This window comes from Vulpes lagopus, chromosome 4 (assembly GCF_018345385.1).
Source record: "Vulpes lagopus strain Blue_001 chromosome 4, ASM1834538v1, whole genome shotgun sequence".
Lineage (NCBI taxonomy): Eukaryota > Metazoa > Chordata > Mammalia > Carnivora > Canidae > Vulpes > Vulpes lagopus.
The window spans coordinates 37,050,604-37,076,379 of NC_054827.1; the positions used below are offsets into that span (position 1 = coordinate 37,050,604).

The window sequence follows — 25,776 nt, forward strand, 5'->3', positions numbered from 1 at the left end:
ATAATAAAACCACATTTCTTGGGGATCCCTGGATGGCTCAGCGGTTTGGTGCCTGCCTTCGGCCCAGGGCATGGTCCTGGAGTCCCAGGATTGAGTCTCACATTGGGCTCCCTGCATGGAGCCTGCTTCTCCCTCTGCCTGTGTCTCTGCTTCTCTCTCTCTGTGTCTCTCATGAATTAAGAAAAAAAAAATCTTAAAGAAAAAACACCCACATTTCTTTAAAAATACATAATTCATTCAAAACACTAATTCATATCGTCCTTTGTGCCAATTAATCCAAGCAGGCAGAGTCAAAAAATAATACAATCTTTTTTTTCTTTTTGGACAGGTCATACACATGTATAGAATTTAAAAGGTTCAGTAAAAAGTGAATCTCCTTTCCATCCTCACTGCCCTAGCCAGGCGATTCTCTCTGTGGGAGCAGCTCTTCATCCCAGGTCCTTATGAAAACTTCCACAGTATATGGACTGGGAAGTTCAATGTAGTTGTGGCCAAGAGGGTGAACAATGAGGCCAGACAGAGTTTGAACCATGGCTACTAGCTTTGTCATCTTGGACAAGTTTCTTAATCTTGCTGTGCCTCAGTTTCCTTATCTGTGAAAGGGTATAATAATTACCTTTTAGAATTGCTGAAAAGAACTAAAGAGATAATTCATGTAAATGGAGTGCAGAATACACTCAACAAATATTAACTATTAATATATGTGAGCATTTCATTATGGTTTTATCATTTCTACACATAGTAGTTACATACCCTAAATATTTCCACACCTTGCTATTTCTTTTGTGTGTGTGTGACTATTTTCTTTTTCTTCTACAACCCTGAGATCAAGACCTAAGCTGAGATCAAGAGTTAGACACTTAACCAGCTGAGTCACCCAGGTACCCTGTGCTTTTCCATTTTTTTTAACCTAACAATGTGGGATTTTCATTTAACTCTGTGGAGATTGGTTCATTTTATTATGTATACAACTGTCTCATTCTTTTTTAGTATTATTATTATTTTTTTTAGAAAGAGAGAGAGAGTGTGCACATGTGTGAGTGTGAGGGGAATAGAGGGATAGAGAGAGAATCTTCAGTAGACTTCATGCCCAACACAGAGCCCCACATGGGGTCGATTCCACAACCCTGAGATCATGTCCTGAGCTGAAATCAAGAATTGGAAGTTTAACCAACTGCACCACCCAGGTGCCCCTAAATTGTTTCCATTCTTATGATGTTATGAAAAGCATTGGCGAAATGGCATGTGTACATGTTATAGTGTGTCTGTAGGGTAAATTTTAGAAATGGAATCTAGAAATGGTCAAAGTATAGGCTTTAGTTTTGTTAGATGTTGACTTATTGCCCTCCATAGAATGATATACATGTGCCAACAAAGGCACTCTCAAACTTATTATGACAGATTTTAACTGTGATTTTTAAAAATACAGTTTTTCTCATGAATACCTAAAAAAAATGTCCATACATATTTGGAAATTTGATTAAGATTGCTGGATTCTTTGGAATAGTTTGGTGGGTAGGAATAGGAAGATAAAGCTTTGCACTTAAGGGTTTTAGGGAGCAACAAAATAGGATAGTGAGCTATTTTTAAAGAGGAACTGTATGATATGCCACAAACTGTCATTATATCTAACTTCTAAAGTATTCTTGAGATACTGAAACAAAGAGTTTGGAAAACTCCCCTGAGCAGCAGGACCTGGCCTCTAGATGCTCCTTCAAGGATCTTAGTTCCCTGCATTGTCCTGAGATCGGCACAATGTAGAGCACTTCTTTCTTCTACTCACGCATATCATCATACAAATTCTTGCTGCCAACCTATCTAAACCTACAGCTTTTCCTTAGAATGTAGGCGAAACAGTTTCTTTTAAGTATGTAAAAAAATTAATGTAATCTCTGAAGTAAATAAGACCAGAATATAGTATCTTGGAACGTGTGACCTTAGCTTAATTTTTGAGTGACCCAAGTTATTTGTGGACCCCTTCTTATTTATTTTACATTTTCTAAATGATTCGCCCATTGAGTTTTATGGAATTTATAATACACTGCTCCTCTGAAACACAACTCTAGTCTGTGGTGAGAATTAAGATTAGCACCAAAATATACATTTTTAATACATTTAGCAGATGATTGCTTGGCTCATTTTGAATATTCAGATGAGCGGGGGGAACTGAAAGGGAAATCAAGATAACTTTACATTCCAAGAGGCATGTAAATACATGGCTGTTTTTAGCCATGGGCATCAATCAGGAAATACTTGTTGGATGTCAGGGGTGTTGAATGTGGCACCAGGTCACAGTGACAAGCAGCAGGCTCTCAGCTGACCTTTTCCAAACTGGAAGGAACACCCTCGCAGCTGACAGACCCTAGGAGATGCTTCTCAGGGCCACCTGTGATGCCTGAGTTTGGCTGGTGGTTTGTGAGGTGCCCGTGGGGGGCAGCATGGGGACCACAGGAGACTTGCTCTTTTTTCAGGGACCAGTAGACAGGCGGGGCTCACAGATGCTCGGAGGTAAACTGAATCACTTAGACACTTAACCTAGTTGCTAGGATGAAGGCTATGGGCCTATATTCTCTGAGCAATATATCAACATGGCTGTCATTCTTTGTTAGCCACTTGACAGGATCTTGACACCAAGGAATCATAACCACCACCACCACCACCCCTCTTTAAAACCCAGCTCAACACAATGGATACCCTTAAGCTTCAAAATAGGTACCAGTTATGTGGCTATTACTTCATGCTGGGTCTTTTTGTTAGTTAATTGTTAATTGTCCCAAACATCAGTGAGGGAGATGAAAATGAAGGCTTAGAGGGATTAACTAGCATGTGCCAACTGCTAAGGGAACAGCCCTGAGAGTGACACCCAGGTCGTTCTCACACTGAAGATGGGGCTTTCCCGCCCGGTCAGCAATGCTGTCCTGCCAGCTAAAAATACAAGTGCCTGTTCCACTGCAAGAAGCCATCACATTTGTCTGGACACAGTTGTTTTTTTCTAAATAAGGTCTCATTATTACTCCTCATTCAACTACCTGTAATGTAATTATGATCGATTTTGATGTTGCTAATGACTTTGAATTATTTCCTCAAATTACCTTTATTACTTCCCTGAAAACTAAGGCTTAATATACTGACAGGTTGTCAGACTTGCCTCTTAGTCATTCAGCGATCAGCAGTAGTGCCCAGGATCCTTCCTCGGCCTCTGGTGAGGACGGGAGCTTTGCGGGCACATTCTCTATCTCACTTTCTCTCAATCAGCAAGGTCATTGTCTTAATTTTCTTAGGATCCTGAGGCACACCAGGCAGTGTTCTTCTTTTACACATACCTTGTATTTATAGTATTTTTCTCTTGTCTTTCTTCTGAATAATACTGATTTTTGTCTTAATTCTTCCTATCATTGCCAGTTTTCTTCCCTTTTCCTGTTTGATGTCTCTTTTAAAGTGCTACCCAATAGACTTATTCTAGATTTGTTGATTTTTTGCTCTTATTTTTATTTCTTGTTATTTTTCTTTTAGTTATAAGGCTTACTGTATTTTCTATAACATGCATTTTGTCCCCTTCTGTGGTTATTTTGTTTCCTCTCAGGGGCTTATTTTGTTGCTGTATTTCCACCCTTTTGCCCCAGTTCTGTTCCAGGTTCTTGAAGGAATCTGGGTTGGGGTTTAGTGGGACAGAGCCCAGGCTAGGACTGCCCGGGAGAACTTTCAGGGGCTGTCAAGGTCTGGGCTCCTACAATCACTGGGAACTACTGTCAGTCATTCCTTTCCTCCCTGGCTCTGCGCCCCTGCCAGCATCGAGCAGGGCTTCCCCCACTGCCTGCAAGTTGTCCGCAGCATCGGGGCCATATGGCTGGCTCCTGTGCCCCTGGTCCTTCGCCGGGAGAATAGTGGGTTCCATTCATTGTTCAGCAGCCTGGGCTTTGAATCAGGTGTCTCGAACCTTACACCACCCTGCAAGATTAATAACTATCTGTGTCTGACAGATAAGGAAGCTGGTGCTTTGAGAGGTTGAGACTCTTGCGGGAGAGCGCAGTCTGTAAAAGGATGCACCTAGGATCCTGGCCTGTCTGTGGGACTCCACAGTCCACCTTGTCTCCACCACAGCGTCTCATTCTCTGCCAGAACAAACTTGTTACCTGAGTACTTTCTACACCTTTTGTTTTCTGCAGTGGGATGAGATCCTTCTTATCCGCATTAGAGGGTGTTTCGGGGATTCCCTACTGTTGTATCTTAATACTGTTGCATCATGCTCCTGAGAGTTCTTCATTTCTCCCTGTTTAATTCATGAATACTCCCAGTACATTGTTTCCTTTGTTCATTGTATTAGAATCCAGTAGCTGGTGAATCCTGTTTTCCTGCTTCCTGCTGCTGTGAGAGCAGGCCTACATTAATTATAATGTGTTGCTCTGACAAGCTAATAATGTAAAAATCAAGGTTATTGATCATTTTTAATTTAGTGAATTAAATTTTGCTGCTTACAGGGATTTTCCCCTTAACTTTTATTGATGCTGGTTCTTTTACTGTTAGACCTGTGTCTTGCTGGAACAGAGCGCCCTGCTGATTTTCATAAAGAAGCATGATTGACATTGGCCTGACTGCACTTGGGAATAAGACTTGATACAGGTAGGACATGTCTCAGTTTCGTGAAGTACTTTTAATGATTTTTAATCTGCAATACCAACTCTTAGATTAGATGCATGGGGTCATGATCAATCCTGTAATTCTGGTTTAAAGTAGGTTTTGGCTTGATGAGCATCAACATTTCCTTTCTTATTGTCTCTCTTTTTTTTGGTTTCTTTTTTGAGGTCAAGGTCAATCTTTAAAGTGTGTTTTTTTCTGATTAGGAAATAATATATATTAATTGTGGAAAATCCCACTATAATCCTACTTTCTAATGATAACCACTATTGAACATTTGAACATATTTCTTTTTTAATCTGTGCATGTGTGTGCATGTGTGTGCATTTTATCACAGCTGAACTCCTAATACATACATACACAATTTTGCATTCTTTCCCAATTAATGCAGATAATAAATTCCCCATCATTAAAAACTCTCCATGAGCATAATTTTTTTTTCCATGAGCATAATTTTAATGGCTATATAATATTTCATAGTATGTATATGCCATAAGTTACTAACCATTCCCTAGTGTTAGGCATTTAAATCCTTTCCTGTTTTATGAATAATGTTCCCTGCTATGCTTTAGTGCATCTATATTTGTCCAGATTTATGATCATTTCATTTAGATTGATTCCTTGAAGTGAAATTAATAGGTCAAAAAATATGACCACTTTAAAGTTGCTTGATAAATAACACTTGCCAAGTTATTTACCAGAGTGCATTTCCACTCGCACCAACAGTGGGTGGGAGCCTAGGACTCATTGCCCCCAGGAGGCACTGAGTGCTGGCACAGCTAATTTGATAAGCAAAAGCTAAAGATGCTGTTTCAATGTACATTTCTTTGATTATCAGTAAAGTTAAACATTTTTTTAAATCTACATATTAACTTCTTTATTCCTTTAAAAAAAACTCTCTACCCTTTTCCTATTAAAGTCTGGTATATTCTTTACAACTTAAAAGAGATCTTTATATACTAAGGATACTGACCCATTTTATTTGTTGAAAACAGTTTCCTAATTAGTTGTTGGTGCTTATATCTTTATAATTTTTTTGATGTTTACATGTGTTGAATTCACTAATCTTTATTTAGCATTTTAATTTACTATGTAATTTACAATACATCATTTATGATGTAAAGCTATACTAATTTACTATTTTTGATTTTTTAATTGTCAGTTATATCTTCTGTGTGTGAATGTGATTTCTGCCACCATTTTAAAAAGTCTTTTCCCCTTCGATTAAAAAAGAAGAAGGTCTTCTCTCACACAGAAGGAAGTTAAATATATTTAACTGTATGTTTTTTTCTAGTTCTTCTAATGGAATTTTACAACTTCAACTCTGTAATTTATTTGGCATTTAGCTTGGATAATATTTTGAGATAGAAAAACTAACTTGATTTCCCCCCAATAGATAATCAGTTGACCCAGCAGTATTTTTGTTAAATAAGCCATTATATCACTGCAGAGTTTTGTCATTAACTTCATCATGTGCTTATGTTTTATATAACCTGAGAGTCTGTTTCTATGCTCTTTTGTTTTATTAATCTGTTTTTTATTTATCTTAGAATTATACTCTTAATTACCGTAGCTTTGTAATAGGTTTTATTATTTGAAAAGTTGTGATTCTCCTTTTTGTAATTATATAGAATTTATTTTAACCTTTTTATTTTTTTAAATAAATTGTAGCATCATCTTGCCAAATTCTTTATTTGACCTCTATTCCCCTTAACCTCTCCCTTCCAACCCTAAAGCAAAAACGAATTAAAATAATAACTAAAAGGAAATATAAATAGCTCTGGGGTTTTTGTTGGAATTGTGTAAAACTAACAAAATGATTTAGGCAGAACTGAACTCTTTTAGTGCCTATCTAGAAAGGTACTTCCCTTTTAAACAAAAGCTTCTTAGTTTTTGTTGGATTAGAGTTGGTCATAAGGTGTCCCTGTTTGAGCCCCCAAAATGTTCCAAGGCAGAACTGTGTGACCTATAGCCTGCAAATGGCTAAATGTGGCAAAAGGCTGCCAGCGAATGCCCTCAAGCTAGAATGGTTTTTTACACTTTGAAAGGCTTGTAAAATGAACCAAAGAAGAATATGAGACAGAAAGCTGAAAATATTTACAGTCTGGCTCTTTATAGATAAGGTTGGCTGGGGGCATCACACAGCAAAACACTGGCAAGCAAGCTGAAGGCATTTGGAGTTCACATGTTAATTATGAGAGTCATGGCTTCCCTTTACTTGCTCCTTCTTCAGCACACTGTTGGAAGGGTTTATGTTTGTTTAATGTATTTAAGGTAATCTGATGTGTGGATGTCAGTGAATGTCGACAGGTTCTGTTTCTTCCACCATTTCAAAATGTTTTTTAAAAAGTACCTTTAGTGTGTGTTGTGAAACTTAAAAAAAAAAATTTCTTTTTGAAGGATCATGTAATCATGAGACAACATCTTGTTTTAATGACCTGTCCCCACAGTAGGGCTGGCAAGGTCAGCAGCTGCCCATGCACAAACAGGAGGGTGTCCAGCAGTGTCCCTGGATCTGCCCCAGGCTCTAACCCCACCAGTGGTGCTGTTTCATAGATATCTTATCCAGAGAAAGGCCTCTTGTTAATTTGATGTGATCTACTTTATAATCCCATTAACTCCCATCTGTTATGACTGGAAAGAGCTGGCTCCTCCAGGACTGGACACAGAGTGTGGGTCTGGCAGGCTCAGGTGAGCTCAGGTGAGCTCAGGTGAGGAGGGAACCCAGCAGAGGCTTGGATATCCTAAGATCTAGGGAGGAGACATGGGGAAGAGAGATGATTGGAAGAGACACACAGGGTCTACAGTTTACTGTTACTGGTAAGAAGGGTAGGTTTTATATCCTGGGAGACCTGAAAACGCCGAGGACCAAGGGACTTAGGAGAGATGAGCCAGAAAAATGAATCTGCCTCTGTGCCAGATGCTTTTGTTGTTGCTGTAAGAAGGGCAGGGAGGACCAAGGGAGGCCTTGTTTCAAGTTCAAACAGCCTGAGTCTCACCCATGGATCCAAACTCTAATAAGGTTTCAGTAGAGCTTCTCTCCTGTGTCTTGGAAAATATGATTGTTCAGAGTTTGAATTTACCCTTTTGGCTATTCTGAAAGGAAAACAACCAAAGTTTAAGTCTTCTGCTCCTACGTTTACCTTCTGAAATATAGAAGGTGTTTGCTGGCGGTTTCATAATCTCTTTTTGTTTTTTTTTCCAAGTGTAAGGCCCTGCAGAGTTTGGTTAATAGAATTTACAGCAGGCAAGTCAGGCAAAGACCAGATTTCATGGAAAAGCTTCTAAAGCGAAGTTGTTGGAAATTTAAATTAGATTTGAGTGTGACAGATCGACTACTGAGAAATGGTATAGTGCCTCACTGTTACATTCTACAGGAATCTGCCTTGAATTAATAGTGTTGTTTTTCTGATGGAGCGGGTACTGATTTTGAGTTTTGAATCCAAGTTTATACATTTTCCAGATGTAGTCATTTTACCCAAGTAAATGGAAATATGACTGTATCAGGGACTCAAAACCATTACATTGAAAATGTCTTTAGCAGCAGTTTAGTGACCAGTCAAGAATATTCTAAATTGAACTCTGAGGAGTCTTGGGAAAATTTCCTGCTCATGAAAAGTATGATTTAAAGGAGAAAACAATAAAATTGAAAACATTAGATCGATATCACTCACTCACTCACTCACTCACTCACTCACTCACTCACGTATTTCATGTAGTGAGCTGGATACCTGACAATTGCTGTAGGGTGCAATGTGAGATTTTAATGCTAATAAGCAATTTGTTCATTAGAATATCCTTGATGGACATCAGAGATCTTTCATGTGTGTGTCTCTGTCCTTTCCAGCAGGTGACTTGAACACTTGGACTTCTTATGAACAGGCAGGATGGTTCAGTGAGTCCTGTGTGTGGGCTGAGTTGGGGTCTTGGGAGTCTCCTAGCTGTGTGCTATAATAGTTTGGATCCTTCCCAGGGCAGGACTTCATTCCTTTCCAAGTCACTAGAATATATCCATACACATTCCGGAAGAATTGTATCTAAACTCCCTCAGAAAGGAGTTTCTAGGAGATTTGTAAAGGTGTATTTATTTCTTGGGGCTGTAGAGCCTAGTGTCTATCCCGTTCATCACTTTACATTCAGCTCCCAGCATGGGCCTTGCACATTGTAGATACTCAGTAAATATTTGTTGAGGGAATAAATTGACTATAAATTAAATGTTTTGAGATTGCAATCCTAGTTCTCATGTTTAACCACTCTACAGTGATAGTAATGGGAGCTGACTTGGGTAAAATGATTGATTGGTGATTGTACAAGACATTGTATTGAGAGCTTCCTCTATTATTTTATGTGGTCATCACAGCAAGAAGCACAAAGAGTGTGTTAGTCAGGGTATAGCAGATTATGCTTTGGTCACAACCCTGCAGTTTCAGTCCTTTCACTCAGTGGAGCCAAGTCCACTGTAGTGGTGATCCAGGCTGCTTCTATATCAGCATGACTCTCTTATCTTAAGCCAAGGCTGGATAAGAGTGGGGCTGCATTATCATGCATGGGCTTTTCATTGTCCAGATCTGGAAGCCCTATGCCATACATTTGTTCACATTTCACTGGTCAGAACTGGTCACATGACACCATCCAACTGTGCAGGGGTACTGAGAAGTACCATCTTCTGCATGCAGGGAAGGAGAGGAAAACCAGATGTTGATATACAGTGATCATAGCTATCATCAGTCTATTATACAAATATCCCCATTTTACAGATGATAACACTGAGGACCAGAGAAGATAGGTTACTTGTCTAAAGTTACACAGCTGGAATATGGCAGAGCAAGGTATTTAGGTGTATTTGTTTTCAAAGCCCATATCCCTTTTTTAAATTAAGTTTTAAATTTTAATTTCAGTATAGCTTACAGTGTTATATTAGTTTCAGGTATATGATATATTGATTCAGAAATTCTACACATTACTCATTGCTCATCATGGTAGATGTATTCTTTAATCCCATCATCTCTTTCCCCCATCCCCCAATCCACCTCCCCCCTGGTAACTATCAGTGTGTTCTCTAGAGTTCAGAGTCTATTTCTTGGTTTGTCTCTTTCTCTTTCTTTTCCTTTACTCATTTGTTTTGTTTCTTAAATTCCACATATGAGTGAAATCATATGATGTCATATGGTATTATCTTTCTCTGACTTATTTTGCTTAGCATTATATCCTGTAGATCCATCTATGTTGTTGTAAATGGGAAGATTTCATCCTTTTTGATAGCTCAATAATAGTCCATTATGTGTGTGTGTGTGTGTGTGTGTGTGTGTGTGTGTGTGTATCCCACATCTTCATTATCCACTCATCTATTGATGGATACTTCGATTGCTTCCATAATTTCGCTATTGTATATAATGCTGCAATAAATGTAGGGGTGCATGTATCCTTTTGAATTAGTGTCTTTGTATTTTGGGGGTAAATACCCAGTAGTGCAATTACTGGATTGTAGGGTAGTTCTGTTTTTATGTTTTTGAGGAACCTCCATGCTGTTTTCCACAGTGGCTGCAGCAGTTTGCATTCCCACCAACAGTGCACAAGAGTTCCTTTTTCTCTACATTATTGACAACATTGTTGTTTCTTGTGTTTTTGATTTTAGCCATTCTGACAGGTATGAAGTGATAGCTCATTATAGTTTTGATTTGCATTTCCCTGAGAGTGGTGTTGAGCATCTTTCAAAGCCATGCCCTTAACCACCATGCAATACTACCTTTCTTAAAGAAATTTTCTTCTAAAGGAAACTTGACCTTAGTGAGGAGCATAATAAAAGTATTGGATTTGGGGTTTGGGTACCTGGTTTATAGAACTGAGTCCATCACTGACTTTCTTTTATGTGTAGCTAAGCCACTTCTCTAGGTTGATTTCCTCACGTGGGAATAATAATTATTAGGCTGGTGTTATAAAGTAATGTATATAATAGCACCTGCAGAGACATAAGGTACTATGTAAAGACATGATGGTATTACTACTGACACCCGCTTTATGCATTGGTCTTAGCAGGTTTTTCACATGTAAGGAGCCTCGAGATTCTTATAAGAAAACCAGTAAACCCCTTAAATAATCTCGGTACATTTAGGTGAATATACTGTATCTACAATATAAAATTAAACTTCATTGGGATCATCTTTTCAGACATTTCATTACACTGAAATGATGCTAGGTTTCAACTAAACTTATTAGCTCTCACCTTCTAACCACCCTTCCCTCATCTTTTTATTATATAAGTTTTCAAAAACTGTTCTTTTAAAAGTGAGTATCCCAAAGAGCATCTGTAGATGGGTATGTCACTGTAAATTCAGGAAACTCTTCTGTATTTTGCCATCCATTTATGGGGAACATGGGGTGGCTCAAGTCAGAACAGGTACATGCTGTTTGTGGCCCGAGTAGGAAAAGTAACCCTCTTCCTTTGTAGTTGTGGGAGAAGTGGGAAACTTTTTTGTCAAATATGTTAAATCATTGGCACCAGCTCCCTGTCCCCAAAAACTTGGTGTGATGATGTTGTTCTCAATATTTGTCTTCTATTTTGAGTATCTCCCAAACTTGATGTTCTATAAAGCCTGTCTCCTCCCCAGCTGCTCCTGGCAGATCTCCGGAATGTGTGGCCCCATTGGGGGTACTTGGAACCTTGCATTGCTTTAGATATGATATAATAGACTTTTACAATCCTTTGAGTTCTTGGCAGTGGTTAATAGTGCAATGAGTAGTCAGACTAGAAAAGAAAAAGTTTTCTGTGGAAATTTGGGAGCCCAATTTCCATTAATTAACAAAAATACCCAGCATATTTTTCTCAGACCCCATCTCATAGACATGTTTATCCCTCATTGTTTAAAGATAACCCTCCTTAACCAAGGGCAAGCATGGTATGCCTTTCCCCTCCTCTCCCATTTAGACATAAAGCCTGTTATTGTTGATTGTCTTGTAGTTGGTTCTCTTGAAAACGAAATTTTCTTTAAGTAGAACATTTTCATTATAGGATAACAGGCCTCTTTAATTTTGTACTTTTAGAATGGCTAGGAAAACATTTACACTTACTCCCAATTTTCTCTTTTCAGAGTCCTGGACAGACAGGGAGGATTCATTAAGACTAGATCATGATGACACATCTCTTTATTGGTGAGCCATAAAACTTCAGAGAAAGAACACAGAAAGTAGGTACTTATAGTATTAAAAGCCTTCAGCAAATTATGTATGTGGTGGTTTTAACTGACCTTGGAAGTTACATAAGTCTTTGTATAAGCTTTTGTATCAGAATACAGTCTATAAAAACAATGGTAATCTATTGAATTTACAAAATAGCTTCCCAGACTCCTGGTTCAGCTCTTTCATAGTGGTGAGCAGTGAATTGACACTGTGTCTCATTTTGAGGAAGGAACCATTTGGTGGTACCTCCTTTCTATTCCTGCTCTTTTCAGTTTACTTACATAAATGCTTCTTGCAGAGATCTCCTAAAACTGTTTAAATCCCCAGGTGGGTCAGTCTTCTGTGCATTTATTAAAAAGATTTTATTTATTTATTCATGAGAGAGAGAGAGAGGCAGAGATACAGGCAGACAGAGAAGCAGGCTGCATGCAAGGAGCCTGATGTGGGACTTGAACCTGGGAATCCAGGATCACACATTGAGCCAAAGGCAGGCACTCAACCGCTGAGCCACCCAGACGTCCCTCTTCTGTGCGTTTAGATTCCATTCAATTGTACTGCATTTCAAGTGCCCGGTCCCTCCTTAATTCTTTTTTTTTTTATTGTTCCCTTTTCAGTTCTTCCAGTTTCTTTAACCTTACTTCGGAATACATTTTTAAGGCTTCTGAGAGCCATAATTAATTAGAACAATGAGCCAAGTGAGATTAAAGATTTTATAGGGCAGAAAGAAAAAGGATGAGTCCAGGATTAGGTTGAGCTCAGAGCTGAGTAGGCATTGCTGGCTGTGGCTGCCACTCCTGGCAGCCTCATGACCATATCTTCCCTTCAGGTTTTCCTTGTCTCTCATTCTGGGCTTTGCCTTCTGTCGTAGGGGACACAGGTGGGATAGAAGGTGGTCAGAGTAGGCCTATCAGGAGCTGATGTCTGAGTTGAGACCTGGGGGATGAGGAATGACAGGAAGGACTTTTGGCACATGCTAGGAGCTGGGAAGCTATAAATCCCACTTAGTGCCTGACAGTTGAGGCTGGTTGTCCACTCACCACTAAGCTCCATCCACTGCCTCTTTTGGCCTCCCTGAAGCTGACACTTCCCTTTGTCCTTTGGCTTTAGCGAAGCCACTATCTCTTTCAACCTGAGATTTGGCTCAGATAACCTTGAAGGAAGCTGTTTGACTGGTTCCTCCAGCCAACATCAATTTAATGCCTGCAAGAGGCACAAGTTCTGGTATAGAAGTTAAAAAATAACAGAAAACTGGTCAGGTTAATTTAGAGTAGACTCTTAAATAGTGATAGGTAGCAGAATATGCCATGCCAGAGTGTGCCTTTTTGGAATTTTTATTATTTTGAATTAAAGTGACTTGAGAAACAGCCATTGTAGGAAGGACACCCTAACCCTTCTTTGTACCTCTGCAGGCAGAAAGTAAATCTCTCACGTGAAAGGTACCCTCCCTGTACCAGGAGAGCATCCTCATCACCAGAGACAGGGAATTTCAGGCTGGGAAGGTTGTATTAAGAGAACTTGTTACTTCTTCACTAACTTACCACCCCAGGCTCAAGCCCATTTGTCTGGTCAGATTTATTGCTTCCTTGTCAAAAAGGTGTGAAAACTGCCTGGTTTGGTCACTTCTTTGAGCATCATATCTTTGGGGTTCTTATACGTACAAAATTAAATTTGGATTTCTCCTGTTAATCTGTTTTATATCAACGGAATTATTCAAGCAGCCAAAGAACCTAGAAGGGAAGAAGAGAAAAGATTCCCCCCTTCTTCAGTGGGTATTAATTCTTAAGCTGCAATTTTCTGCCTCAGATGTAAATGATACTCAGAAGTCTTGCAACAGCAGTGACAAACTGATTCCTAGTCATTTGCCCTCCCTCCTTATTACCTTTTAAAAACTTTAGGTTCAGTTTTACAATTGGATTGGCCCTGAAAGGAAGCTGCTTACTACATATGCTACATTAGACTTAATTTGCAGAGAATAATATTAACAGTACCTGTAGGCTTAGTTTCCCATGTATGCATGTGACCACATAACCATTGTGCTAACATTAAGTTTTAAATGCTTTCATTTTAAATATCAGCCTTTGGGGGAATAATCAAGACCTAACAGAAGGGAAAATTAGGCTTATGACATTATCATACAAAAAAAAAGAGAACATTATCATAAAGTGGAAAGAAAACAGTAAAATAAAAATCTTACCAACTGCAGAGGGTGAATAAAAAAGAATGATGGCAGTTATTACTAAATACTAAAATCAACAACTCTAACTTGAGAAAATTAAGGTTTTTCATGGAAAAGAAAGGAGGGGGATTGGTTGCATATCAACTAGAAAAGAGCCTTTAAGGCAGAGCAATTTCCTTAGACATTGTAATGAGAATAGATGACACAAGTAAGTCATTGCTTTATGTAATGAGCGATACATCTGAAACCATTGTCTCAAGGGTTCTGATTAGCCTAGGAGAGCATCCATATGCAAATGGTAGGAAATGATGCATTACATAATCAAGGTAAAAAACGTCACAAAATCTCTGAGATGCCTCTCGCGCTATTCATGTTAAGTAGACACTTCTAGAAGGGTGTTATAAAGCTCTCTCCAAGGTTGGAGAAGGCACTATTGTCTATGCGTATGTGGCACCAGTGAACCTCCACTACTGTGAAGGCTAATTTTGGCCGGATGGTGGTGTTTAGATGCAAAAAATATAATAAACCAATTGTGGGACCTGTCAATACGTTTCAGAGACGAAGACGCGTAGAAAAAAAAAAGATAAGCCCTTCTTTTAAAGTGAACTCAGCTATGCCAGAGTGGTGCTGATTCAGGAGTATTATTTTCTCTGGCGTTCTGGCATCTCTTATATTATCATTTCTCGGAATTCTAAGGAAACTTGAGAAATTGTGTGAGAAGCCTTCTAAAAAGCTAGAGAGGAACAGTGTTCTAAAAAGATGAAAAGGAAGGCCGCCTCACAGCTGTTCCCCGCGGCCTGTCCCTTCATGAAGGGACCACCTTGGCCGTGGAGGCAATGCTGTCCCAGGTGCTGGATGCCACTCCAGACAAGGAACGTGCACCAGGGAAGCCCCAGGCCCGGGTCTCGAACATGCCATGGCCTCCACACATGTTGCTCCAACGAATCTCCGCGTCCCCCACCTCAGCTCCTGGTAACCACCACTCTACTCTGTTTTCTTTGAGTTCAGTGAGTGTGTCCTTGGAGAAGACAGGACAGCTGTTTCCTCCCTCCCTGTCCTGTTCCTCCTGTCCTGCCCTGACGGCCACTTCCAGGCACAGGCTGTGTGGGGAACCAGGAAACAAACATGTACTATATATTATCAAAAGCAAAGGAGCACAGCAACTTAATTGAAACACAATTATTTAGATATTTTTGGTACTTAAAACACCTAAAACTTCCAGGGAGGGAGTTCTGACCCCATCGATACCTGATGACCACTACTGAGTGTGAGGCATTCTCATTTATATATGACGCCTGTCTTAGTCAACTCTGGCTACCATAGCAAAATATCACAGACTGGGAGGCTTATTCACCAATTTATTTCTAACAGTTCTGGAGGCTGGAAATCCAAGTGCCAGCGTGATGGGTTTCTGGTGAGGGCTTTCTTCCTGTTATGTCCACTGCCACCTTCTTGCTCTGTCCTCACGTGGTGGAGGGAAAGAGAGTGGGGGATGAGTGCTCTGGAGTCTCTTCACATAAGTGCACTAATTTCATCATGAGGGCCCCACCTTTGTGACCTCATCTAATCCTAATTACCTTCCAAAGCCCTGTCTCCAAATACATTACTTCAGGAGTTAGAGCTTCAATATACGAATTTTGAGTGAATGCAATTCAATCCATACCAACAGCTTTTCAACCAAAGCTATTTTATATGTATAAAAATAACAAAATATATTTTTAGGATTAATAAATATGATATATCCCTGGTACATTTTAATTTTAAGGGGAAATTATTATTAATTTCCCAGCTTATTTTGTGTTTATTAAGTATCAAACACACAAAAAACAAACTCACAAGTCCTTGGAGGTCCTCCCTTGGCTCGCCCATAGACCACTAGGCAGTATCTCTGGAGCCCATGCCCCTGCTAAAGGGATTGTGGAGACATGTAGCAGAGCACCAACCATGGGTCTGGACAGGATTCTGGCTCCTGGGGAGGCGGTAGTGCATCAAGGCTGGGCCCCAGTCCTAGAGAAGCTCTGAATGCTGTGACACTTTGTCCAGACCACAGGGTTGGAACTCCTATCTAGCTCCAGAACCCATTTTTCAAACAGTGTATGTGTTAGTTTTCTTTTTCCCGTAGTTAATTTTACTCTTCTTTCCTCCCAGCTTTATTGAGATCTAATTGAAATATAACTTTGTGTACGTTTAAGGTAAACAACATGTTGATTTGATACATCTTCTGTATTTTGAAACCATTTCAGCCATAGCATTAGCAACCACTTCCTTCTCATCACATAATTATCATTCCTTTTTGGTGTTGAGGATATTTTAATGTTCTCTTTTAAATCCAGTCTTAATGAGAAATAATTGACATATATTATTGTGTAAGTTTAAGGTGTACTGCATGGTGGCTTTACCTAATGTATTGTGAAATAATTACCACACTAGGTTCAGCTAATGTCTATCGTCGCATGTAGATACAATAAAAAGCAAAGAGAAAAGGAAAAAAAAAACTTCTCCTTGTGATGAGAACTCTTGGGATGTATAATCTTAACAACTTTCCTGTATGTCATACAGTGGTGCTTATGGCTGGACCTCCAGCCCTCCTCCCCAACCCTCTGCCTCTGGTGACCGTATATCTCATCTCTTTCTGCAAGCTTGGTTTTTGTTAGTTATTTTAGATTCCACATGTAGATGAGATCATAGAGGGTTTGTCTTTTTCTATCTGACTTTTGTCACTTAGCATAGTGCCTTCAAGATCCATTCACATTGTCACAAATGGTAGGATTTCCTTATTTTTTTTATGGCTGAATAATAGTGTATGTGTGTATTATGTGTGTATACATATATATGAGGTTATCTAAGACCTACTTTTCAGCACCTGGGTGGCTCAGTGGTTGAGCATCTGCATTCAGCTCAGGTCATGATCCTGGAGTCCTGGGATCGAGTCCCACATCAGGCTCCCCTTGGGAAGCCTGCTTCTCCCTCTGCCCGTGTCTCTGCCTCTCTCTGTGTCTCTCATGAATAAATAAATTAAATCTTAAAAAAAAAATCTCTTTGCAACATTCAAGTATATGGTACAGTATTAATAGCTATAATCACTATGCTGTGCATTTGATCCCCAGAACTTGTTAATCTTTTATAACTAGAAGTTTGTACCCTTTGACTAATGATTCTCTACTTCCCCCACCTCAACTCCTGGTAACCACCACTCTACTCTTTGTTTTCTTTGAGTACAGATTTTTTAGGTGATATCATTCAGTATTTGTCTTTCTCTGTCTGACTTATGTCACTGAGCACAATGTCCTCAAGGTCTAGCCAAGGTGTTGCAAATGGCAGGATTTCTCTCTTTCTCATGGCTGAGTAATATTCCACTATGTATGTACACCATGTCTTTTTTTTCTTCCAAGATTTTATTTAAAATCAAGTTACCTAACATATAGTGTAGTATTGGTTCTGGAGTAGAATTTAGTGACTCATTACTTTTATATAACACCCAGTGCTCGTCATATCATTTGCCCTCCTTAATGCCCATCACCCATCTAGCCCATCCTCCCACCCATCTCCCTCCATCAACCCTCAGTTCTCTAGAGTTAAAAGTTTCTCATGGTTTGCCTCCCTCTCTGTTTTTATCTTATTTTTTCTTTCCCTTCCTCTATGTTCCTCTGTTTTGTTTCTTAAATTCCACATTGAGAGTATACCAAATCTTCTTTATCCATTCATCTGTTGACTGACACTTAGGTTGTTTCCTCTTGGCTATTGAGAGTAAGGCTGCAGTGAAAATGTGAGTGCAGATATCTCTACAAGATCCTGATTTCAATTCCTTTGGATATATGCCCAGAAGTGGGATTGCTGGATCATATATGGTAGTTCTATTTTTATTTTATTTTTTGAGAAACTTCTATACTGTTTTCGTATGGTGGCTATACCTCTTGCATTTTAACTTGCACTAGGGTTCCTTTTTGTCCACAAGCCCACCAACTCTTGTTATTTCTTGTCTTTTTGATGATAGTCATGTTAACAAGTGTGAGGTGATATCTCATTATAGTTTGATGTGCATTTCCCTGATGATTATCCATGTTGAACACCTTTTCATATACCTGTTGGTCATCTTTTCCAACTTTTAAAATTTTATTTTTTAACTGAAGTATAATTAAAATACAGTGTTATATTAGGTTCAGGTGTATATTGGTTGAATATTCAGGTTGAATATATTCAGGTTGAATATATTGATTCAATAATTCTATACATTACTGAGTGCTCACCATGAAAAGTGTAGTCACCATACAATGTTATTATAATATTATTGACCATATTCCCTATGCTGTACTTTTTGTCTCCATGATTTGTTTATTTTATAACTGGAAGTTTGTACATATTAATTCCCTTTATCTATTTCACTCATCTGGCAATCATCAGTTAGTTCTCTTTATTTAAGAGTCTGTATATAATACTCCCACATTTTCTGTTGGCCAATTGGATGTCTTCTTTGGAAAACTGTCTGTTGAGCTCCTCTGCCCACTTAAAAAAGTGGATTGTTTTTTTGTTATTGAGTTGTATAAGTTCTGTATATTAAGTCCTTATCAGGTGTATGATTTGTGAATATTTTCTCCCATGTGGTAGGTTGCGTTTTCATTTCATTGATGATTCCTTTGATACGCAGAAGCTTTTTAGTTTGATGTAATCCCACTTATTTATTTTTGCTTTTGTCACTGGTGCTTTTGGTGTCATAACCAGGAAATTGCTTCCATGACAAATATCAAGGAGCTTTTTCTTCTCTGTTTTCATTTAGGAGTTTTATTGTTTGGGTCTTAAATTTAAGTCTTTAGTCTATTTCAGATTCTTTTTATGCATAGTGTAAGATAGGGATCTAATTTCATTCTTCTGCATGTGGTTATTCAGTTTTCCCAGTACCATCTATGAAGAGACTATCCTTTCTTCCAATGAGTATTTATGTTTCCCTTGGTAAATATTAATTGATTGTTTATGTGTTGATTTATTTCTGAGCTCTCTATTCTGTTCTGTTGGTCTATTTTTATGTCAGTACCATACTGTTTGATGACTATAGCCAGAAAAATATAATTTGAAATCAAGAAGTGTGATGGTTCCCGCTTAGTTCTTTCTCAGGATTTCTTTGATTATTTGGAGTTTTTTGCTACATACAAATTTTAGGCTATTTTTTTGATTTCTTTGAAAAATGCCTTTGGACTTTTGATAAGGATTGCATTGAACCTTTAGATGGCTTTGGTAATAGGGGACATATTAACAGTACTAATTCTTTCTATCCATGAACATGGGATATCTTTCAATTTATGCCTTCTTCAGTTTCTTTCAGCAAAGTCTTATAGTTCTGTGTTACAGATCATTCACTTCCTTGGTTAAATTTATTCCTAAGTATTTTATTGTTTTTGATACTATTGTCAATGGGATTGTTTTTCTTTCTTTCTTTTTCAGATATTTTGTGGTTAGTATATAAAAATGCAACTATTTGCTATATGTTGATTTTGTATCCTTCACTTTACTGAATTCACTTGGTAGTTTTAGCAATATTTTGATGGAGTCTTTAGGATTTTCTAGAAGATCATGTCATCTGTAAACAAAGACAGTTTTACTTCTTCATTTCCTATTTGGGTGACTTTTATTTCTTTTCCTTGCCTGAATGCTCTGGCTATGACTTCCAGGACTGTGTTAAATAGGAGTACTGAGAGTGGGCACCTTTTTCTTATTCCTGATCTCAGAGGAAAAGCTTTCAGCCTTTTACCATTGAGTATGATGCTGGCTATGGGCTTGTTATATATGGCCTTTTATTGTATTAATGTGTGTTCTTTCTATACCCAATTTTTCAAGGTGTTTTTTTTTTTATCATAAAAGGGTGTTGTATTCTGTCAAATGCTTTTTCTGCATCTATTGAGATGATCATATGGTTTTTATCTTTTGTTCTATTTCTGTCATGTATCACATTGTTTTGTGTGTGTTGAACCACCCTGGCATCCCAGAGATATGATCATGGTGTATATTAGTTTTCTAAGGCTACCACAACAAATTACCACAGACTGAGTGGCTTAAAACAGCAGAAATATATTGTCTCACAAATCTGCAGATTAGAAGTTTGAAAGATATTAACACTACCATACTTCCTCCACAACCTGTAAATGAATGCTATTCTTTCCTGCTACCCAGCTTCTAGTGGTAGCTGTTGATTTTGTAGCTTCATCTCTGTAATCTCTTTTTCTGTCATCACATTTTTTCCACTGTGTGTTCACGTCATCTTCTTATAAGGACTCCAACTGTATTGGATTAGGGACCCACCCTACTCCAATATGACCTTATTGAATCTGTAAAGACCCTATTTCTAAATAAGGTCACATTCTGAGGCTTTCAGCTTAGGATTTCAACATATTTTTTGGGGGGGAACACAATTCAACCCATATCAGAGTGCTAGAAAATTTTCCAGTTTTGATGTGGATGGGAGTAGTACGTTTATCAAGTTGTAGGGTGAAAAAGGAAAGGAATGGATTACAAAAAAAATCGTCCAGTTACTTGTATATTTAAACATCTGCAATTTGCTTGTCCAGGAGACTCCACAACATGATTAGTAAGAGTATTTGGCTCAGCTGGAGAAGACACCTTCACTATAGTAATGATAATCAAGTATATCATCTGAGCCAGATGTCCCTCCTGGAAAACTTTAAGAAGTTATGCTATATTTCACTTTTACTAGCTCCCCAAGTCCCCTTTAAAGATTTCAGTAGAATGCATAGTTACTTTGCTTATTAGGTTGATAGCAAAACAACGGGGAGAATTTTCTTAATAGTACTGGGGTGTGCATGTTTCAGCTTTTGCTTGAATTTACACTAGAGGATGTTTCCATATAAAATATGAGGATACCCAGTGTGAATTATGGTACATAGCCAGTTGTAAGTAACAGAAGTATTTGATTGTATACTCCAAAATGCAGGGATAAAAACACAAAAAAGGTAGTCTAAATGTTATGCTTATTGCCTGACAGATGCTTTTTTGATACTTTTCTTAAATGCTTTGCCATTCGGTTTGGAAAAATTTTCAGACATCCTTGCCAGCTAATTATGGACTATTTCCAAGGCTTTGAGGAGTTGCTATAAACAACAGGTCCAGGATTGAGGAGAAAGCACTTGTTTCATGTGGTTATATCTTGTTTGTTAAGAATGGGAACATAAAACGGGCCATTTAAAATTTTTAGATACTTGCTAATATTTTTCAAGGTAGTTGTGTTATGTGACTTTTGATTATGTTATGTTTCCTCAACAGAAGTGCGTAAGTAAAATTCACGTGTTTGCAAAAATTATGATACTGACTTATTTTTCTTCAAGAATTTTGTTTTGCACTTTATTGCCTGAATCTTTATAAAGTTAATGAACACCAAAACCATTATATAAACATGCAGGTGTGAAATGGTGCTTTGAAATAAATATAGTAAGAAAGTATCACTTTTTGGAAGTTCAAGCCATAGCAGGTGTAATAGTAGACAGTAGAGACTTTCTGCTCATTATTCTGTTTCTCCAGTTTCCATAAAAGTGTTGGAACATCTGGATAAGCTATAGAAGAAGAAGAAACCCAGACCTCCTTCCCTCCCCTATCCATGACTTTTAGTGGCTTAGAAATGGAACAAAACAATTTAAGAGTGTATAATGTTTATTTAAATATGAGAAGAACTTTGTGAAACAAAGCCAAATTCAGCTATGTCAAAACAAATGCTTTTATGTGGTTAGTCATCAATTAAAGACAATTATTTTCCCTATGTTTCCCTCTTGCCTTTGAAGGAACAAATTTTGCTTTGGCTTTTTCAAGCTCAAGTACCAAGTAATATGAACCCTGCCTTTAGCAATAGGGATTAATTGTTTTAAAGAATTTTTTTTTCTCCTAACAGATACTTCTTGTTTGATTGGAATTTCTGAGAATGACAGTTGTGGGCTGAATAATGGCTGATTATTATGTATTTTATTAGGACTTGCTTTTTAGGGATCCCTGGGTGGCGCAGCGGTTTGGCGCCTGCCTTTGGCCCAGGGCGCTATCCTGGAGACCCGGGATTGAATCCCATGTCGGGCTCCCGGTGCATGGAGCCTGCTTCTCCCTCTGCCTGTGTCTCTGCCTCTCTCTCTCTTTCTCTCTCTCTGTGACTATCATAAATAAATAAAAATTTAAAAAGGACTTGCTTTTTACTTTAGAAAGCTGATCAGTATGCTTTAAAAAATATACATGTTGGGTTATAACAATGGTGAGACATCACTGCATACATATTAAAATGGGTGAAATCTAAAACTGTGACAATACCAAATGCTGGTGAGGACACGAGCAATAAGAACTGCCATTCATTACTGCTGGAAACGCAAAATGGTGCAGCCACTTCAGAAGGCAATTTGCAGTGTCTTGAAAGCTAAACATTGAATTCTCACCATATGATCCAGCAATCATGTTCCTAAATGAGTTGAAAACTATGTCCACACGAAAACCTGCACATAAATATTTGTGGCACTTTTATTCATAATTGCCAAAATTGGAAGGAACCAAAATGTCTTTCAGTAGTGAAAGGATAAGTAATCTGGTTGGAAAGCCAGTGATCGCCATCAGGCCGCTAACTGGCTGGATGGGAAGAGCCCTCCAGGGGCGTTGCTCTGTGTGGCTTGCATTGGGCTGTTGCGGTTCCTTTTTGAAATCTCCAGGAGGTTGCACTTATCAGCTCCCCAAGCCTCTTTCCATGCCTGACTTCTTGGGCAGCTCAACTTCTCATCTATAAAATGGGAGTCATCACACACTCTTTCTTTAGTTTCTTCTAATTCAATGTACCATACCCCACAAGGATGTTGTAAGGAGAATGATGGTGAGAAATATAGCTTAACTTCCTAGAGAAAACTGAGTTACTTTTTTAAAAAAGATTTTATTTATTTATTCATGAGAGACACACTCACATAGAGACAGAGGCAGAGGGAAAAGCAGGCTCCCTGCATGGAGCCCAACGTGGGACTTGATCCCAGGACCCTAGGATCGCTACCTGAGCTAAAGGCAGATGCTCAACCACTGAGCCACCAAGGCATCCCAGAAAACTGAGTTCCTTAAAAGAAGATAATAATAGAGATGAGTGGGGATGGAGCTGATGTAGAATCAAGTTAGTAGCATTTTGAGGGATAGATATTTTTACAGCTGGAGGGTGGTATACTCAATTACTTGATCCAGTTTTAGGGCCGCAGTCAGGGAACTCTCAAAGCTTGATTAGCATTGTGTGTAATATAGTGGAAAGATCTGGCTGGCGAAGCTGGAGACACCCAGGTTTGTCCCTCTCTGAGCAGCTGATGAGTCTTCTGTGGGACTCAGCCTCTCTGACCCTCAGTTTGTGCTTCTATGAAATGGGAATGACCACACCTGCTTTAATAATTAGTTCATTTAATAAATGAAAACAGCTAAAATGTGCAAAGTGCCCTTCATGGGCCTGGCACTGGGTAGGCTGCTCTGTCTGCCAGGTTTAATATTTAGTGGAATGAACTGCCAGTTTCATCCTATCCTTCTTGAAGGTCTCCGAAGAAACAGTCAGCTGCCCTCTAATCTGCCCTACTTTTATCCCTCTTCAAATGGTCAGGAAAACATTTTTTAATATCAAATTAAATCTTCTTGTTTTTCAGTTTAACTCTCCTTTCCTTTGTCTTATATCCTCCGGACATTCTCTCCCAAGTCTTTATAAAGCTGGTGATTAAACTACCTTCCTGACTTCCTCTAGATTAAGTAACTTCAATTACTCTGACCTATTCTAATAGGAGCTGTTTACTATTTCTTTGAAAATGTTTCTTCCCTTGCTCCAGGTTCTCCTCAGTCTTTTAGAAATACACTATCAGGGGGCACCTGGGTGACTCAGTGGTTGAGCGTCTTGCCTTTGGCTCAGGGCATGATCCTGGGACTCGGGATAGAGTCCTGCATCGTGCACCTTACAGAAAGCCTGCTTCGCCCTCTGCCTGTGTCTCTGCTTCTCTCTCTGTGTCTCTCATGAATAAATAAATGTAGTCTTGAAAAAAAAATACACTATCAAAACAGCTGTGTTTTCCTAGGGGACTGACGTCCAGGGAGGTGCCAGGAATACCCCTTTTCTGAAGCCTTGGATGTCTTGTTCATTTCATTTTGTCTTTTGGCGTTCTTTTTCTTTTCCTCTATATCATTTCTTCCCATTCTGACTTTTTCTTTGTCCTGCTTTCCTTTTTCTTAAAAAGCATTGCCTATTGGCTAACATTGACATCACTGAAAGTGGAATTCCTGAGTTTGAGTCCCACCTCTGTTACTCACCCACTGTGTCCTTGCCCAGATTACTTCACTTTTCTGAAACTCAGTTTTCTCCTCTGTAAAATGGGATGAATGAAGTATCCACTGCAAAGATTTAAGTATAAAATATTCATATAAATATATAAAGTTCTCAGGACAGTATGGCTACCCAGAGTACTCAGTGAATATCAACTATTTTTAAACCTAGTTTGAAAGCAGTTAGGCTTACAAGATGTTGAAAAACTGGTACAGAGAGTTTCCATGTACCCTTCCCCCAGATTCATACAATGATATCTTCCATAATTAAGATACTTTATCACAAGTGGAAAATTGCCATTGATGTAACACTATAAACTGAATGATAGACCTTATTCAGATTCACCAGTTTTGTTTTGCTTTTTAAAAATATGTTCATGTGTACTGTGTATCATTCTACGAAACTTTATTGCATGTCTATATTCATGGAACCTCTACGTCAGGATACAGCATTGGTCCATTTCCACAAAGGCTGTCTCTTTAGAGTCACACCTCTAGTCCTGGCAACCACTGATTTGTTCTCCATCACCTTTTTGAAAATGTCATACAAGTGGAATCATACCTTTTGAGACTGGTCTTTTTCACTCAATATAATGAATGACCTTGAGATCCATCCAAGATGTTCCTGTATCGGCTGTTGTTCCTTTTTATCACCAATTAGTATTCCATTGCTTGGGGGTACCACAGTTTGTTTTCCTGTTTACTCCTTAAAGGACATGTGGGGTGTTGTCAAACTTTTGGCTATTACAAATAAAGCTGCTATAAAAAATCATGCATTGTTGGGTGGGCATATTTTCATTTCTCAAAGGATAAATACCTGAAAGTGTGATTGCTGGGTCATTATTAAGTATATGTTTAACTTTTATAAAACTGTCAAACTGTTTTACATTCCTACCGGCAATGTGTAAGAGGTTTAGTTTCTTCAGCATCCTTGCCAGAAGTTGCAATTATCACTTTTTTTTTTTATGTTTGCCATTCTAATAGACGTGAAATGGTTTCTCACTGGGGCTTTAATTTGATTTTCTCTAATGGTAATGATATTGAACATCTCATGAACTCAACTGCCTTCCATATATTCTATTTTGAAGGTCTGTTCAAGTCTCTGCCCATTTTTAAAATTCTTTTTTTTTTTACTATTGAGTTTAAAAAGTCTTTTCATCCATATTATATTTAGAATATAAGTCATTTGTCAGATATGCAATTTGTAGATATTTTATTCCTTTTTGTGGTCTGTCTTTCCATCTTCATAGGATCCTTTACAGAGGAAAGTGTTTTAATTTATTGATTTTTTTCTTTTATTTTTCATGCTTTTGGTATTATGTCTAAGATTTCTTTGCCTAACTCTAAATCATGAAGATTTTCCCCTGTGGTTTTTCCTAAAAGTTTACTATATTTTTACATTTAGACCTGGGATCCATTTTTATTTGACTTTTGTTTAAGCTGTTCAGCTTAGATTGCAATTCTTCCTCATTTTTTTTTTTTTGCATATA

At 38.4% G+C, this 25,776-nt stretch overlaps 1 protein-coding gene across 6 annotated transcripts in view; it reads left to right on the plus strand.

Annotated features, from left to right (window-relative positions):
• Positions 1-25,776, plus strand: part of CSGALNACT1 (chondroitin sulfate N-acetylgalactosaminyltransferase 1) — a 256,586-nt gene that overhangs the window by 39,427 nt on the left and 191,383 nt on the right. For 3 of the 6 annotated variants that reach the window (XM_041752350.1, XM_041752349.1, XM_041752358.1), the window contains exon 2: positions 4,525-4,620. The exons of 2 other annotated variants lie outside the window; for them this stretch is intronic. The gene's annotated coding sequence lies outside the window, so the exon portion shown is untranslated. Of the gene's footprint in view, positions 1-4,524; positions 4,621-11,723; positions 11,820-25,776 lie in introns of all 6 variants that reach the window. One more of the 6 variants, XM_041752352.1, reaches the window with a different exon arrangement.